The following is a 19,599-nucleotide window of genomic DNA, read 5'->3' on the forward strand; positions in this document are numbered from 1 at the left end:
AATGTTAATATTTTCTTCTTTAGTTATAAATTCTCTTAACTCATATTAAACGATCTCTATATAGTTATAATAAATATAAATTAATTTTTACTTAAGCCGAAGGTACTGGCAGCCAGTGCTTTAGTATTTAAGTAGAATCATTATTTATAATTGTTTTTCTTTTAAATAAATAAATAAAAATAAAAAATTTGTATTATTGATCTCCAGTGAGACCAATAATAATATATCGTGCTTATATGTTAGCTATTCACATATTTACATAATAAGATTAAGATAATTTTTAGGGGAATATGAGTGTATGACTAATTTCGTTATGGAAGGTCCAAAACTTGATGTCTTTTAAGTCTACGGATTTCATTGGTTTCATCTAAAAGTATAATTGCCGGAGAATTTTCGTGATAGCTGATCCTGCGTAAGTAAGCTGTGCTAAATCCTTTAATTTCATTTTTTACAAAGGGTATGTGTAGATCTGAAGGTTGGCTTTGTTAGAGATGAACCAGGGATCATTTGTAATAAGTCTCAAAGTTTTCGACTGGTACCTCTGTAAGATTTCTGTATTTAAATTCGAGGCCGTGCCCCAAAGTTGAATGCCATAACTACATACTGGCTTTAACATAGTTTTGTACAAGAGTAATTTAGTTTCGAGGTTTACAAAAATAGAAGCGAAAATTGTTAGCTGCAAAAATTAAAAACAAAAATAAATAAATTACATAGCAAATATTAAAAAATTAGATACATAGGTTAGGTTAGGTTAGCCTGGTTGGCAATAAGCCACGCATAGACCTTTTGGTCCCTAGCGATACCAGATGGAGACCGACCTCTATGAATACCTAAAGTAGGATGTCAGCGCTTTTGGCGAATCTAAGTAGGGCTGGGAGAGATGTCTTCCAGACCCTCAAACAGTGGGGCTCCCAGGCATCTTTGTCGCGTATTTGATAATGCCGGACAAACGCACAGAAGGTGTTCTAAAGTCTCCTCAACATCCTCTCTGCATTTTCTGCATTTGCCCGTGTTAGCAATCCCTATCTTGTACGCATGTGCAGCCAATAGATTGTGACCTGTTAGAAAACCTATGATAGTTCTGCATTCCTTTCGCGAGAGCGTAAGTACGAATTGAGTAAGTTTTTTGTCGTTAGTTCTACACATGACTTTTGCTGTTTTGCATGTGGTCAGGTTAGTCCAGCTAGCTTCCACTTGCATTTTCATCTGGTCGTCCATTTCGTTGAATATTGTGTTTAGCGGTCTTGGTAAGTCATTCTCTTGTTCAAAAGGTAGTCTAACAGCACTTTTCGCTATCTCATCTACTATTTCGTTCCCCATAATGCCTTTGTGACCAGGTACCCAGTAGATATGCCGCCTACTGTTTCCGGCTAGCCTTTCTATGGCCTCCCTGCTTCGTCGAACATTTTTGGACTTAATACAATATGAGCTTATTGCTCTTATTGCTGCTTGACTATCCACGTATATATTAATTGTTGAGTTCTTTCTTGTTCTAGTGTAGGCTAGCTCCACAGCCTTCCCCACAGCAAAAACTTCCGCTTGGAAAATACTGCTGTGGTCTGGCAGCTTGATAGACTGCATTGTTCCTAGTTTTGAGCAGTAAAAACCCGCTCCCACTCCGTCTAGAGTTTTAGAGCCATCTGTATAGATGTGAAAAGTTCTATGGCCAGGCTTCATGCCCTTGTGCCATCCCTCCTCTTAAATTGTAGTGTGAAACCTTCTCTCCCAATTAAAGTACGGAGTCATGTAGTCCGTGCCACCTCAGCTCCACTTTCCTATTGAGCTGTGACCGAAGGTTCTGCAGGTGAATACCCCCGCAGCCACTAGCCTCCTCGCGGATTTCGCTGCCAGGTTTTCCGCCATGAGGTCAATAGGTGGCATGCTGAGTATCATTTCCAGCGCCGCCGTTGGAGTGGTTTTCATTGCTCCTGTTATGCACAGAGCAGCGAGTCGTTGAATCCTTTCCAAGTTTTCTTGTCGCAGTCCACCATACTAAGGCTCCATACAGTAATATCGGCCTAACTACTGCTGTGTAGCACCAATGCATCCGAGAGGGTGATAGACCCCAAGTAACGGCCAGCATTCTTTTACATGCGTACAACGCATTACTGGCCTTTTTCACCCTCTCCTCAACATTGTGCTTCCACATCAAAAAAACCATTAAGGGAAACCCGTTTACTGAAAACAAAACAAATTATGTTGAAAGTAGTTCATTAAAATCAAGAAAAATTGATTTAAAACTAATTTACAAAAAATATGGAAAAATCTTCAAAAAAGTTAATTTCAGAAAATATACAAATCGAGCCATAACCGCCGATAAAATGTATCCCACAAACTCGAAATTTTACAGGGGAAGGTTTTTTTTAATTAAATCAGTTTGAATAAAGCCATTATTTTAAAATTTATAATGTAAATATTTTTTTGTGTAAAACATTTAATTGTAATAATTTTAAATAGATATTTGCATCATAAGGGTTGTGTTTGTGGGATACATTTTTTTTGCTTTCCTTCTGGCAACCTATTATTAAAAAAGTGTGTGGGTTACACAAAAATTTATTTTAAGGAAGTGACTTCTCGTTTTTTTTTATTTAATTTTTTTACTTAGTCCTTAAAATTAAATTACATTTGATTTAAAAAAAAAATAAATGTATACATATCTTAGTATATTCGATAAAACAAAAATAAAGTAATGCAATTCATGTATTTAAAGTTTTCTCTTAACAAAGTAATGTTATTCATATTAAAATCTTGTAAATTTGAATAACGATAGATAAAAATATATAAAGAACGCTAAATACTCTCTTCCTGGTCGGTTTCAGGTAGCAAATCTTTAACAGATACATCCCATTTTAAATTTAAATACTCGTGTTGGAATTTTACGGGTAAAGTTTTTCTATCGCAAAACGTTTTCAAATCCTTATATTTAGCAGAAGAAATGTTTAATATTATATATCATCATATAATTGAGTAGGTCCCTCACAAACTATTTCCTAGTTTCGTCTGGATCGTGGAATTGAATCTGGATCATAATTTATGATTTCAGATTCATCAAAGTAGCCATATTTAAGAGTAATATTTGCAATATTTTTTTCCAATGTAACAGAGCGTAATTTTGTGAATTGAATTTTCACTGAATTTAGAAGTAACGCCTGTGAAAATGTCTTCCAGTCTTTAAAATCACTGTTAGTTAATTCAATACAATTATATTTTCTTGGGTTAGTTCTTGCATTTGATATTATGGTGTACCACTCACTTGGAGCCCAAATAGTCCTATTCCGAATAAACGATTCAATTGTACTACGTGTCGAATCAACAGGCATCATGGTGTGTCCAGGCAACAAGTATGTGATTTTTATATTAGTCACAAAATTAGAATTTTCAACAAAATAGGTTAATGTCGCAAGCATAGCTCTCTTTTTGTTCTGTCCTGCGCAGCTATCACTCGCAGCTATCACTGCGCAGCTATCACTTTGATACTCTTCTGATTAATGCAATTGCTCTTTGGATTCTGTGTCTAAATTATTGTAATTCTCGCATAAGATACATTTATCTTTTTTAGATACATTTATCTTGCAAATAATGCGCACTTTAGAGAGACTCACGGTATGGATACAGCCATGAAAGCGCTTAGGCAATTCTCTCGTTAAAGCTTAAAACCACACAAACTCACTTCAAACTATTTGCACCTGCTTATATACGGGTTGATTGAAAAGTATTGAAAGTGGCACCCATTAAGCGCTAGAAAAATCACTATTTGACTTGTCATTTGTACACTCAACAAATTTTATTTCGATCTGTCAATTCAGTCTTTGTTTGCAAGGCATACCAAATTTTCGTGCCAGGGCATTTTTTAATTTTTTATTTTTATAATGGCAAAAACTCAATATTGTGCAGTGATAAAATTCTTTGCTTTGTAAGATTTATGAGTAACAGAAATTCATTTAAAAAGTGGTTCCAATAGTATAAGAACCTGCTGCCTCATCTCCAACTGTGCATCGGTGGATTTTAGAATCTAAACGTGGTCGTAAAAGGACGTAAGGTGTACCGCCTAGTAAAAAGGCTGTACAAATAGCTGCACTATGAAATCATTGAGCAAGAACATATTTTTTTGTTTTTGCGAGAAGGAAGCTTCGAAAGCCTACCCCTAACAGTGTGGGCGGTCGCCGTAGCCGAATGGGTTGGTGTGTGATTACCATTCGGAATTCACAGAGAGAACGTTGGTTCGAATCTCGGTGAAACACCAAAATTAAGAAAAATATTTTTCTAGTATCGGTCGCCCCTCGGCAGGCAATGGCAAACCTCCGAGTGTATTTCTGTCATGAAAAAGCTTCTCAGAAAAATATCTGCCGTTCGGAGTCGGTTTGAAACTGTAGGTTCCTCCATTTTGTGAAACAATATCAAGACGCACACCACAAATAGGAGGAGGAGCTCGGCCAAACACCCATAAAGGGTGTACGCGCCAATTATATATATATACAGGGTGGGCCATATTGCGTTTGCTTTTTGAACCACCTATTTTTTTGAGAATGGTAACACAAATGACATGTCAAATGTGTTCATAATTTACTTAAAGGTTTGACATTTACGAAATGGGACGCTATACGCTTGAACAAAATTGGGAAATATGGAAAACCTATTTCCAAAGTGGTGAGTCTTCTTCTTCTTCCGCGGTTACCGTAAATGACGAGCGTTACCGTGACATGCTGAACGAGTTTTTGTTTCCAAAAATTGAAGAGGATGACATGGACGACATTTGGTTTCAACAGGACGGTGCAACTTGTCATACCGCCAAAGTTAATATACAATCGAACTTTTGGCTACCGTTTTTGAGTTCCGATATCAATTGGCCGCCTCGGAGCTGTGATTTAAGCTCGTTGGACTATTTTTTGTGGGGAGCCGTTAAGGACAAATGCTATGCGAACCATCCAGAGACGATTGATGCTTTAAAACACGAAATCGAAGTTGCCATTCATGAAATTGGAGCCCAAACAATCGAAAATGTGCTTAAAAATTGGGTTGATCGAATGGCCTACTGTAAAGCCAGTCTTGGCAGTCATTTGAGCGATATTATTTTTCATTCATAAATGACAATGTTCAATCTTCAAAATAAAGAGAAAAAGTTTGAAAAAATATCGATTAGTTTTTTTTTATAGCCGATTCAAAAAGCAAATTTTACATGGCCCACCCTATATATAACAGTGTGGGGCTTTAACCCGAATTAAACCTTCAACCGTTTAGGTATTTCGTCGAGAGGCCGTTTGAGAACTAGACTCAACGTCCGTTAATGTCAAAAGTAGCATCCGCTTATTACCACCCACTGTTTAGATTATTTAATGAGAGAGCCACCCCTGTCGTACCAGTACTTCAGCAAGTGTGTGATATTATCTGAGAAGATTCAATCTGGAACAAGCGTAAAATTGCTGATACCATGGCATTTCAGATGAATGAGTACTCCCATATTTTATATGTAATGGGGAAAATATGGAAAATATATGGATGGAAAAGCTGTGCGAAAAGTTATTGCCGCATTCGCTATCAATTCAGCAAAAAGTATTGTTTTTGTTCTTTTTTATTTTTAGTTTAAGTCAGATCTATTTCGTGAGATCCAGATATAACAGCAATTTTTTATTTCTATGTCTGAGTTTTCATTAATTTGCTCTAGGAAAGGTTTACCGAAAGAGCGAAGTATTGTTCTTGTTAAATCGGGATATTTGCATAAATAGTGGAAAAGACTTTCTTTCACCCCTCCGCCTGGCAGCTTCTGCAGATGGGATTGAAAGGATGGTTGAGTCTGGTTGCATGATCGCCTACCTTCCAGTGGCCTGTAAGGGTTGCAGTAATATGTGAAATGTGTAAGCGAGAGCATCCTAACAGATACCTCGTCCCCTGGAAGTTGTACGACGGCCTTATTTTTCTTGTTGTAGTACATGTAGTTAACTGCTTGCACCTTCTTTCGGCCAAAGCATAGTAGTGTGACGATGTTTTTATTGTATTCAATGGCGTAGCAACTGCCACAGACTCTGCAATGACTAGTGTTGAAATTTTGGCCTTGATAGCTGCTTGACTGTAAGAAAAGTCAATGCACCAATTTCTTCGTATTTGCATGCTTCCCAAACTTCTCTTGATACCAATTTTGAATCACTCAAGAAGAAGAAGAAGAAGAGTAAAACATGGTAATTGCTTGGTGCCAGGTCTGGACAATATGGTGAATGCATTAAAACTTCCCAACCAAACCCCGGAGTTTTTGGCGAACCACTACAGATGTATGTGGCCTTGCGTCGTCCTGATAGAACACAACACCTCTTCTATTGGCCAATTCTGGCCGCGTCTGGTCAATCGTTTGCTTTAAACAGCCCAGTTGTTGATAACGGGTGGCGCTAAAGTAATCCTCCTATCAGAAAATGCTATAAATTTTGCGATTGGCCCCTAATGTCAGTTCTGTTTTGACATTTGTGTAGTAAAAACATGCGAAATACACGTCAATAAACAATGTTACGCTACACTGCTCCAGAACGCGGAATATTGCTGACTTTTTATTTGACCAATAATCGGTCGGTGACTTTGGCACAACGTGAATTTCGTCGCAGATTTCCTCGCCGTCCAACGCCTACTGGTGAAACACTGCGACGTTTTGCCGCTCGCCTCGAAGAGACTGGCACAACACGAGATGCTGCCAGGCGTGGCAGACCCCGGAGTAGCCGTTCTGCAGAGAATATTGCTGCTGTAGCCGAGGATGTCATGGACACGCCGTCGACATCGACTAGACGACGTGCCACGCAAATGGGTATCAGTCGACGGTCTTTACAGCGAATTTTGGTACAAGATTTGAAGATGCTTCCGTACAAAGTCCAGACGGTGCATCAGCTGTTAGCTGCTGACCGCCACTCGCGTCTAACATACGCTCAAGCCATCCTTAATCACCACCAAGAGGAATAAGTAAAATTTACGCTTCTGGGGCACTGAAAATCCGCGTGTAACCGACGAAGAGCCATCACACTCGCTCAAAGTCACTGTATGGTGCGCTGTTCTCGCTGGAGGAGTCATCGGACCTTTTTTCTTCGAAGACGTCGCGGGCCAAACGGTTACTGTGAATGGTGAGCGCTACAGAGCAATGATCAACGAGTTCTTTTTTGCCGCAACTTGATGAATTGGGATTGGAAAACATGTGGTGGCAACAGGACGGTGCAACGGCACACACTGCACGTGCCACAACCGATATGCTGAAGGATGCATTCCCCGGCGCCTAATCTCCCGTTTTGGCGATTTGCACTGGCCAGCAAGATCGCCTGATTTGACCGCTCCAGACTTCTTTTTGTGGGGCTTTTTGAAGTCGCGGGCTTATGTCAACAAGTTTCAGACTCTTGCAGCTCTTAAAGACAATATCCGTCAAGAATGTGAGGACCTATCGCCGGAAGTTTTGGCCAAAGTGATGGAAAATGCCATAAAAAGGGCTCAAATGGCAATCAACTGTGGCGGCGGCCATTTACATGACATCATATTCTGGACTTGATGTAAAAAAATTAAAAGACCAAATAAAAATAATCCACAAGAAGAATCAAAGTTTTTCATTTTTTTTTTTAAATTACAGCCAAAAAACATCGCAAGGTTACTTTTGCGCCACCTGTAGTAAGGATCTGAATTTAATATTTGGCCAAACGGAAGCAACTCATAATAAATAATTCCTAGCTATTTGTTGTTGTTGCAGCAAAAACATTTCCAATACATGTACGTAGAGTTTGCCGGGTCCTTCCAGCAACGTAAAACTTTCCTCGCCATTAGGGTCATTAGTCTTGGTTTGGCCACCGTTTGAACTGCTGCATCAGCCCTTGATCACGATCGTTCTTGCACAATATTGTCGTATGTGACACATTTTTCATCGCCAGTTACCATCCGTTTGAGAAATGGGTTGAGTTCATTCCGTTTGTCCAAGGCTTCGCTCGGTGTGGCACTCAAACATCGAGCTTCTTTTTGAATCCAGCTTGGTTGGCTTGCAATTGGTTTAAAAGTGCTTTATGGTCGATCTGTAGCTTCTTGGCGATGCTAGAACTACTAACATTCGGCTCAGCTTCGATTATTTTTGTGACTTTATCGCTATTATCGCAGACCGGCCTGTGTGTGCGAAGATCCACCTTTAATATCAAAAATGGCGGAGCCGAATCGACGAAACTAAAATTGCACTTAATTAGCTGTTAAAGTATCGGCACCGTAAACATTATTCACAATTTTAGTGGTTTAGCTTGCACTTTCACCTTTATCAAAGAAAAATTGTAAAATGTGCCGAATTTTCACTTTGTTATCTTCCATTGTTAAGACCCTGTAACTGATAACTGGATGGAACAAACAAAAAACAGCACACACATTTTTTTATTGTGAAATGTCACCCTGACACCGAGCATAAACTTTAAACTGTTTGATCGATAATTTACGAGATATTGATCACTACAGCCATCTACCGAGATAATAATGGATTTATTTTCCCCCAAACTAATATTTAATTTTTTTTTTATATTGGAACTGTAATATTAATGAATTTCATGTTCACTCGTGTAACGAAATGTAATTTATATGACGTGAAGAAAAACAGGTCTTGCTTGTAATAAAAGGCAATGAAGAAGAAAAAATTATATTCTTTATAGGGCAAACTCCACTAAGCGGGATAAGCGTGCATAAGCAGGCACAGTAAAGTTAAGAAATGTATGATTTTCGAGTTCTATATTTGCTGTTGCCAACTACTCTTCTGTGCGAACTTTGCCCAGTATAGAATAAAAAAATTATTTTATTAAATAGAAGTTCAAATTCGCATCTTATTTTTGCTTTCTTGCTTTTCAACCGACCTGTACACCTGATACACATATGCCTTCATAAAACTTATAAAAATATATATGTATGTATACACAGCTACATTCTCAGCAGATACTGGAAAAAGGAGCTCAAGAGACGCGGTATTAAATAATAGAGGCAAAAATTTTATGGATTTCTGTGAAGACTATGGTCTAATTATATTGAATGGCAGAACAGCTGGTGATGAGGCAGGTAATTTGACTTATATAAGTGCAGTTGGTAATTCCGTAAACGATATATGCGCAGTTTCCCAAGAAGGTTTGAAATACATTGAAAGATTCGAAGTTGAATCAAAGGTATGGTCTGACCACACGCCAATTAAATTAATATAATATTAAAAACAAATATGGGACTAAACGAATTGGAAAACATCAACTTATTGCCGAAAGTAGTGCTTAAAGGAAAAGATAAGATAAATTATCAATTAAAACTAAACCAATACCTAAATAAGTTTAAAAATGGAGGAGAAATAATGGATCTGAAGAAGCTTGCCAACGTAATAAAAATGTCAGTGCCACAGTCACCTGCCAGAAATATTAAAATCACTTTTAAAAATGCATGGTTCAATTTCAAATGTTTTAAGACTAGGGAGCTATCCTTCAAATATCTGAATGACTTTAGAAAATCTAACATTGAAGACGATAAGCAAAAATATCTACAAGCAAATCAATTTTATAGAAACGCATGTGAAAAAGCAAAGAAAGAATATTACGAAAAAATTGAAAAACGAATCAACAAAACTGCAAATGCAAAAGAATGGTGGAGTTTAGCGAAGGATATAAGAGGAAAGTCATTTCAAGTTGGTACAAATATCACTGCGAACGATTTTAAATACCATTTTCAAAGCCTACTAAACCAACCGCAATTAACAAAAGACATTTATTACGCAGCTGCGCTATGTAAAGATGAATATCTCGATAAAGATATAACATTTATGGAAGTTGAAAAAACCATTGAAAATGCTAAAATCAATAAAGCGCCAGGAGAAGATAGAATACCTTATGAGCTGCTAAAGTTTGCTTCGCCAGAATTTAAGTTGGAGTTAACAAAGGTATACAACATAATTTTTGAGATCGGAAGAATCGATGAAACTTTTGAAAAAACAATAATTTTCCCAATTTTTAAGAAGGGAGATGTAAATGCAGCCAGTAACTATCGGGGAATATCGTTTATGAATTCTATCGTAAAGGTGTTAATGGGATTGATAAACGCAAGACTTGCAAATTGGGTAGAAAAAAGCAACGTGCTCACAGAACTCCAAGCCGGCTTTAGAAGAAACTATTCAACTGTAGATAACATTTATAATCTTGCGTCTATTGTACATCTAAAGTTTCACGAAAATCAAAAAGTTTACGCATATTTTGTTGATTTCAAGGCGGCGTTCGATGATTTATAAACTTCGACAGATGGGAATATCTAGCAAAATAATGAACCTCATAGAAAATATTTACGATAATACTAGATCTGCGGTTTGGGCGGGAAAAGAAGTATCCGACTATTTTGAAACCTGCACTGGTGTGAAACAAGGATGTCTGTTGTCGCCATTATTGTTCATTTTATATCTAAACGATTTGCACGACTATTTAGAAGGTGGACTATTGGTTGAGGGCATTAATATATGTACGTCTTCTCCTTTATGCCGATGATATTGTTCTCCTAGCGGATAACCCTAAAGTCATGCAATCCATGATTAATAACCTGGAGAAATACTGCGCTGAATGGAATATGGAAGTAAACCCAAATAAATCGGAGATGATGGTGCTTAGAACAGGTGGACGACTTTCCTAGACTGAAAAATGGTGGTACCAAGGTAAAGAAATTAAATTGGTGGCCGAATATAAATATCTTGGTGTCATTCTCACACCCAAAATGGCATTCGGCAAGCACTTAGAAGCCAGAAATACTTCAGCAAAAGCTAGTATTAATTGCACATGGAACGATTTTTTAGCGAAGCCATTCATTTCATTAAAATCAAAATGGAAGCTGTTCCAAGCGGTATGCAGAGCGATCCAAACCTACGCAGCGCAAGTTTGGGGATATGCCTTATTCGAATAAGGAATAAAGAATAAAGAAATAAATAATATGAAAACCATATATTTTTTGTTCTAAACCATATCTATTCTATTTTAGTGTGCCCAGCGAAGGGGGCCGGGTTTGCTAGTTCCTATATAAACTGAGACCGAGAAAGGTTCTCTACACAGTTTGAAAGAGTTACCCTGTTGTGATAGTCCAATGTTGCGAAAAAATATTTGTTTGTATTTGCTAATAGGCGGTAAGTCATTACTTTTATACATATGTATTTTTGTAATTTTTGGTTTACAGTGATTGGAAAATTTCTATTGTGAAAGAAGGAGGAAGAAAGTGATGGCAAATGTTTTGATAGGAATGGAGTTGGTCGTTAGCTGAATAAGTTAAGGAGGATCCTAAAGGTAGAGTAGATAAAGTGGATTCGAGAAGCGGTGATAGGTTCTGAAGATTTTCAAACAAAGTGGTTAGGAATAGTCGGAAGGTATCCCACAGGTACACTGGCAAACGATCGCTGAAAAAAGGAATCGAGCGCTGCGTAGTACGAGGAAACAGTACTTCCTAATTGGCAGAAATAGATGCACCAACGCGATAACGCTGGACATATCGCTGTACCTCAGATTGAAATATTAACAGCATACCGCTGATTTAAGACACAGATTCCAAGACGAATCAGATCCTGTAAGAAACTGTAATGTAGGAGACACAGTAAAGTGCTTTTCCTATGTCTTCTTTAAGTGCTCGCTAGGCGATGAGGAGGTTAATCACAGACGAAAGGCGGAGGCATAGCTGCTTTCCTTTTCCATAGCCGCTTTTCCGCCATACGATCCAATCGTGTAGGACGAGGAGCTCCATGAGGATGTTGCGCTATTCTCGAAAAGAAGGAATTTAAATATCAAAGCAAACTCTACTTTGTACTCGTATATCCTTAGGATACTACAATAGAGAAAATTATCACGTTTAGATGGAAGTAGCAGCGGACTGCCTGACGTGCAGCCACGTGGGCTTTTCAAACAGTTTTAGGCTGTTCGTAAATCCTAAAATGCTGTAGGCTTAATTTCTAGTCTGCGTCGTGCCACTGCTGGAGAATCGCATAGAATATGTTCTGCAGTTTCTTCTGCCCCTTTGCAGAGTCTACGGGAATTGTTTTCTATCGCACCTATCTTTTTCATGTCATAATTAAGTTTACAGTATCCTGTTAGTAGTTCAGTGTGAAGTTGTATGCCCTTTTTCATTAGGTTAAGGATTGCTTCTGCCTTTATCCGTTCTGGATCTATGAGCCTTTTCGACTGCCGCATCCCCGATTGGGCTCTTTAGTAGTCGATTAGGCCTCGTTGTTCCCGCTCATGTAAAAGGCACTTTTGAAGCTGTTATTTACCACGCAGAAAGATTCAGGACCTACGACGGGAGTGCCTGCCCCCTTTTTCGCTAAAGTGTCCGCAATTCCATTTCCTTCGTGCCCCTTATGTCCCGGAACCCACATCAAGGTAACAGAGTTTCTTGATGCTAGTGTGTTGAGGCTTTTATAACATTCCCAGACCAACCTTGATTGGAATGAGGAGCTATCTAGCATTTTAGAGCTGATTGACTCTCAGAGAAAAAGTTATTATTGGCACCGCGCGTGCCTCTCCGTAGACGTTCTCTGGCACACAGCTCTAAAGCGTGGACCTCTGCTTGGAAAACGGAAGTGGTTATTACCTTTGCAAATTCTTTTTAGAAATGTGGTACGACAATTCCAGCCCTGGCACTACCGTCTTCCATTTTGGACCCATCAGTAAACCATACCTGTGGCCCCTGTTTTAGGAATATTTCATTGCTTCTCCATGATGAGCGGTGACTAATGACGACTTTGAATTTCTTGGATAATTCTAGTTTGCTTTCCATCTTGTGGTCGACTGTCAAGCACGGAGAGCTCAGGATTGAACCCAGAGTGATCCTTAAATCGCCGTGTAGTTAGTAACACCCGTTGCGATACGCACATCCCGAGAAATAAATGGCTCACTAAAGACGTTACAGTCACGGAAAAACTCAGATCTTTTTACTTCACCCAATTTTATTGTTATGTAAGTTCCTTCAATATATTTCCAGGTTATATGAAGTAGATAAATTTATTTAAATAAATAACCTGTTGCTAGTTTACCGCCAGGAAGACCACTTAAAACACCGGTGGCCAATCCAAGTGCCTCTTTTGGTGTCCGAGGCAATACTAGCGGCCTACATTCGCAGACGCTGTATAAAACTGAAAAGGAATTGATTTGGTTAAAATTATTATATAAAATAAAAAAAATAAAAAATCACATTCGAGCGTACTTGCAAAGAGCAATAGAGCACTAATAAATTTAGGGAAAAGCGACATACTTCGGTATTGATGTATTTTACAGAAGTAACTCAGCTTTTTATACCCCAAAGCAAACGAAGTTTTTGTTTCATAATTAACATTTTGACACCTTGAAAATCGTTCAAAAATTATGCCCTTTGTTTGTGTCCAGAACGTATGAATATTCAAAATACATTACAAAAATAACAATTGAAGTGCATTAATTTGCAAGTTCCCTTTTTTGCTTTGTTTTTGGATTTGTTTTAGCGACAAAAGACTCCAAATGTACCCAGTAAAAACTTCATTACTTTGAATTTAATGAAATTTGTTGCGAATGGAATGGGTGCTTGCCGAGATATTAGGGGTTCAACGTTTTGTTTTCTGCTATGCAAGCCTTTTTTCTTTATATTCAAAGTTAAATAATTGGGAAAAACAGATAAAATATTTTACATATTGGGAGGTTGAATTAGTTTTAAAGGTTTTTTCGAAGATTTGGGGCTTTATTGTGAAAAAACGTTACAAAATATTTTATGCGAAGTATTGGCCATCGCTAGCTACAACTTTCGCCCATCTTTCGGGCAATTTCCGGATGCCGTTTCTCCAAAATTCTGGCCGTTGCTTGGCTATCCATGACTCAACCCATATTTTGGTAGCCTCGTACGAGGAGAACCGCTGGCCCGCCAAATCGAGACTCATGTGCCGGAACAAATGATAATCGGAGGGAGCTATGTCTGGACTATACGGCGGGTGGGGTAACACTTCCCAGCCAAGCGTTCCAAGGTATTTTTTGACAGGTTGAGCAACATGCGGCCGAGCGTGTTCTGATAAAAGTTATAAAAATATGGAACTTTTTTCTCGTAACATTTGTTTGTACACTCTTTCAATTTTCGAAATTTTTGATGTTTTTTTAATTTAGCTTAAACTAAGACTTGGAATTTTTCCTTTAAAATTATACCAAACTTACTATGGTGACTCAGAGTGTTAGGTATGCAATCCATGAAGATACAGATCAACGTAATACAAGACTTAGTCTTTTCTAAAAACTGTACCTGTAACTGATCGATGATGATGAAGTTTTTGGGCGGATACGATAACGAACGTTTTTCTTCTTTTTCAGTGATTTTATGCCTTAATCAAGTGCAAGGCGCACCAGATTACTCAGATCCAGGTGCAAATACTGCTCATGAACCTAACTATGACACAGATGCTGATTTGGCAAGCCTTGATGATGCACAAGATGATCTGGCTGTCCGAAGTGCCACCGTCTCTGGCTGATATGCTCAGGGGAAAGTACCATGAGGGCGGACGGTATATTTAGAAGAACTCTAAACTCGATTTAGAACATTCCTAAGTCGGCTCGATATTGGTTTAAAGCGTTGCACAAATAAAATATGTTAATTGGAATTGAAAATTATAAAAGCATTGTTTATTGGGTAATTATGAACATTTATTTCAGAGCAGTTCCGGACGGATATGCGAGCCACATGAGTACTCAAATCATTGAGCAAGCAATGATATCAAACAATGCACTATGGGGTTTTTGGCGTTTTCTTTGGCATATATTAAAAAAATAACATATCCTGTATTTTAAAATACGCTTTATATTTGTTTTTACCATACCCTAATTAGTTGAGAAATTAGTCTTTAAAATTTTTTACGATCACACTGATTGAACGGTACGCCTTCAAAGTCAGCTGATTATCGTGTTCGCTTTGTGCACAGTTTGGTGGAATACATTGAAAAAAAGTTTGATTGCTCGAGTTATCCAAATAAAACAAAAAATCCAAATTTAAATGATGGAAGGTCATAGTCCAGGTATATAAGATTATAGGTTAGGTTAGGTTAGCCTGGTTGGCAATAAGCCACGCATAGACCTTTTGGTCCCTAGCGATACCAGATGGAGACCGACCTCTATGAATACCTAAAGTAGACATCATGTAGGATGTCAGCGCTTTTGGCGAATCTAAGTAGGGCTGGGAGCTCCGCTTTTGAGACGTCTTCCAGACCCTCAAACAGTGGGGCTCCAAGGCATCTTAGTCGCGTTTTTAATAATGCCGGACAAACGCACAGAAGGTGTTCTAAAGTCTCCTCAACATCCTCTCTGAATTTTCTACATTTGTCCGTGTTAGCAATCCCTATCTTGTACGCATGTGCAGCCAATAGATTGTGACCTGTTAGCATACCTATGACAGTTCTGCAGTCCTTTCACGAGAGCGTAAGTACGAATTGAGTCAGTTTTTTGTCGTTAGTTCTACACATGACTTTTGCTGTTTTGCATGTGGTCAGCTTAGTCCACCTAGCTTCCACTTGCCTTTTCACGTGGTCGTCCATTTCGTTGAATATTGTGTTTAGCGGTCTTGGTATGTCGTTCTCTTGTTCAAATGGTAGTCTCACAGAACTTTTTGCTATCTCATCTACTATTTCGTTCCCCATAATGCCTTTGTGACCAGGTACCCAGTAGATATGCAGCCTACTGCTTGCGGCTAGCCTTTCTATGACCTCCCTGTTCCGTCGAACATTTTTGGACTTAATACAATATGAGCTTATTGCTCTTATTGCTGCTTGACTATCCATGTATATATTAATAGTTGAGTTCTTTCTTATTCTAGTGTAGGCTAGCTCCGCGGCCTTCCCCACAGTAAAAACTTCCGCTTGGAAAATGCTGCTGTGGTCTGGCAGCTTGATAGGCTGCCTTATTCCTAGTTTTGAGCAGTAAATACCCGCTCCCACTCCGTCTAGAGTTTTAGAGCCGTCTGCATAGATGTGAAAAGTTGTATGGCCAGGCTTCATGCCTTTGTGCCATCCCTCCTCTTCAATGGTAGTGCGAAACCTTCTCTCCCAATTAAAGTACGGAGTCATGTAGTCCGTGCCATCTGAGCTGCACTTTTCCATGGAGCTGTGACCGAAGGTTCTGCAGGTAAATACCCCCGCAGCCATTAGCCTCCTCGCGGATTTCGCTGCCAGGTTTTCCGCCATGAGGTCAATAGGTGGGCCATATAGCGTTTGCTTTTTGAACTACCTATTTTTTTGAGAATGGTAACACAAATGACATGTCAAATGTGTTCATAATTTACTTAAAGGTTTGACATTTACGAAATGGGACGCTATACGCTTGAACAAAATTGGGAAATATTGAAAACCTATTGCCAACTTGGTGAGTATTCTTCTCCTTTTCTGATTTTCACATCGGTGGCTACGTCAATAAGCAAAATTGTCGGATTTGGGGCTCAGAAAATCCACACGTTACTGTAGAGAAGCAAATGCATCCACAACGAGTCACTTTTTGGTGCGGTGTTTGGTCTGGCGGCATCATCGGGCCATTTATTTTCGAAAAAAAGCGAGGAGCCGCGGTTACAGTAAATGGCGAGCGTTACCGTGACATGCCCAACGAGTTGTTTCCAAAAATTGGAGAGGATGACATGAACGACATTTGGTTTCAACAGGACGGTGCAACTTGTCACACTGCCAAAGTTATAGTAAGTTTCCACCGCAGCCGCTAGCGTGTTCTCTGCCGCTATCGTGTTCTTAGCGCAAACACGAAACAAAACTCCTGTCAAATCCCATACAAAATTAAAACACAACTCCATACCTAAACTCACTTTCAAAGCGTGTTTTGTGGGTTTGCGTCTAATTTAAAGCGTGTTTTGTTGGGTTTGCGTCTAATTTAATTATTAAGTGGTGGCAATGTTGCTCATTTTCCTCATTTATTATTGCATTCTTATCGAAACATGGCAACCATTCGGAATTCACAGAGAGGTCGTTGGTTCGAATCTCGGTGAAAGCAAAATTAATAAAAACATTTTTCTAATAGCGGTCGCCCCTCGGCAGGCAATGGCAAACCTCCGAGTGTATTTCTGCCATGAAAAAAATCTGCTCATAAACATATCATAAAACAAAATGAAATAAATGTATAAAAAAAAAAAAATTTTTTTGTGATTCGAACCAAGGATTTCGGATCGGAAGCCCACATTGCTAGCCGCTGGGCTATCGCGCTGTGCTGTCGCCGCAAAATAATGTATCATAAATCTGCTTACCATACCAAAGACCATACACTTTGCAAACACATTTCGGTGGAAACAGTTGACAGTTCTCCTAAACACAACTCCTGCAAACACGGTGTTTACTTTTGGTGGAAACGCCGTATTACACTCGAACTTTTGGCTACCGTTTTTGAAAACCGAATAACCAGCCGAAATTCCGATATCAATTGGCCGCCTCGGAGCTGTGATTTAAGCCCGTTGGACTATTTTTTGTGGGGAGCCGTTAAGGACAAATGCTATGCGAACCATCCAGAGACGATTGATGCTTTAAAACACGAAATCGAAGTTGCCGTTCATGAAATTGGAGCCCAAACAATCGAAAATGTGCTTAAAAATTTGGGTTGATCGAATGGCCTTTTGTAAAGCCAGTCGTGGCAGTGATTTGAACGACATTTTTTTTTTCATTCATAAATGAAAATGTTCAATCTTCAAAATAAAAAAAAAATTTCAAAAAATATTGATTCGTTTTTTTGTCTGAGATTTCATTAATTTGCTGTAGGAAAGGTTTACCGAAAGAGCGAAGTCTTGTTCTTGCTAAACCTGGATATTCGCATGAATAGTGGAAACGACTTTCTTTCACCCCCTCCGCCTGGTAGCCGCTGCAGATGGGATTGAAAAGAAGGTTTCGTCTGGTTGCATGATCGCCTACCTTCCAGTGGCCTGTAGGGGTTGCAGTAATATGTGAAATGTGTAAGCGAGAGAATCCTAACAGATACTTCGTCCCCTGGAAGTTGTAAAACGGCCATGTTTCTCTTGTTGTAGTACATGTAGTTAATTCCTTCCACCTTCTTTCGGCCAAAGCATAGTAGTTTGACGCTATCGATGTTTTTATTGTATTGAATGGGGTGGCAACTGCCACAGACTCTGCAATGACTAGTGTTGAAATTTTGGCCTTGATAGCTGCTTGACTGTAAGAAAAGTCAATGCACCAATTTCTTCGTATTTGCATGCTTCCCAAACTTCTCTTGATACCAATTTTGAATCACTCAAGAAGAAGAAGAAGAAGAGTAAAACATGGTAATTGCTTGGTGCCAGGTCTGGACAATATGGTGAATGCATTAAAACTTCCCAACCAAACCCCGGAGTTTTTGGCGAACCACTACAGATGTATGTGGCCTTGCGTCGTCCTGATAGAACACAACACCTCTTCTATTGGCCAATTCTGGCCGCGTCTGGTCAATCGTTTGCTTTAAACAGCCCAGTTGTTGATAACGGGTGGCGCTAAAGTAATCCTCCTATCAGAAAATGCTATAAATTTTGCGATTGGCCCCTAATGTCAGTTCTGTTTTGACATTTGTGTAGTAAAAACATGCGAAATACACGTCAATAAACAATGTTACGCTACACTGCTCCAGAACGCGGAATATTGCTGACTATTTATTTGACCAATAATCGGTCGGTGACTTTGGCACACGTGAATTTCGTCGCAGATTTCCTCGCCGTCCAACGCCTACTGGTGAAACACTGCGACGTTTAGCCGCTCGCCTCGAAGAGACTGGCACAACTCGAGATGCTGCCAGGCGTGGCAGACCCCGGAGTAGCCGTTCTGCAAAGAATATTGCTGCTGTAGCCGAGGATTTCATGAAAGCGCCGTCGACATCGACCAGACGACGTGCCACGCAAATGGGTATCAGTCGACGGTCTTTAAAGCGAATTTTGGTACAAAATTTGAAGATGTTTCCGTACAAAGTCCAGACGGTGCATCAGCTGTTAGTTACTAACCGCTAATCGCGTCTAACATACGCTCAAGCCATCCTTAATCACCACGCAGAGGAAGATGATTTTTCATCAAAAATAATCATGAGTGATGAGGCCCATTTCCATCTTAGCGGGTACGTAAATAAGCAAAATTTACGCTTCTGGGGCACTGAAACTCCGCGTGTAACCCACGAAGAGCCATTACACCCGCTCAAAGTCACTGTATGGTGCGCTGTTCTCGCTGGAGGAGTCATCGGACCTTTTTTCTTCGAAGACGTCGCGGGCCAAACGGTTACTGTGAATGGTGAGCGCTACAGAGCAATGATCAACGAGTTCTTTTTGCCGCAACTTGATGAATTGGGATTGGAAAACATGTGGTTCCAACAGGACGGTACAACGGCACACACTGCACGTGCCACAACCGATATGCTGAAGGATGCTTTTCCCGGGCGCCTAATCTCCCGTTTTGGCGATTTGCACTGGCCAGCAAGATCGCCTGATTTGACTGCTCCGGACTTCTTTTTGTGCGGCTTTTTGAAGTCGCGGGCTTATGTCAGCAAGCCTCAGACTCTTGCTGCTCTTAAAGACAATATCCGTCAAGAATGTGCGGACCTATCGCCGGAAGTTTTGGCCAAAGTGATGGAAAATGCCATAAAAAGGGCTCAAATGGCAATCAAC

At 39.5% G+C, this 19,599-nt stretch overlaps 1 long non-coding RNA gene across 1 annotated transcript; it reads right to left on the reverse strand.

Moving 5' to 3' along the window:
* Window positions 1-12,899: 12,899 nt before the first annotated feature.
* On the reverse strand, window positions 12,900-13,241 carry LOC129238558 (uncharacterized). The gene is made up of 2 exons (XR_008581797.1): window positions 13,177-13,241; window positions 12,900-13,105 (listed from the first exon to the last, which is right to left on the reverse strand). It is a non-coding gene; the product is annotated as an uncharacterized LOC129238558 (long non-coding RNA).
* Between the last annotated feature and the right edge of the window lie 6,358 nt (window positions 13,242-19,599).

The sequence above is a fragment of the Anastrepha obliqua genome, chromosome 2 (assembly GCF_027943255.1).
Source record: "Anastrepha obliqua isolate idAnaObli1 chromosome 2, idAnaObli1_1.0, whole genome shotgun sequence".
Classification (NCBI taxonomy): Eukaryota; Metazoa; Arthropoda; class Insecta; order Diptera; family Tephritidae; genus Anastrepha; species Anastrepha obliqua.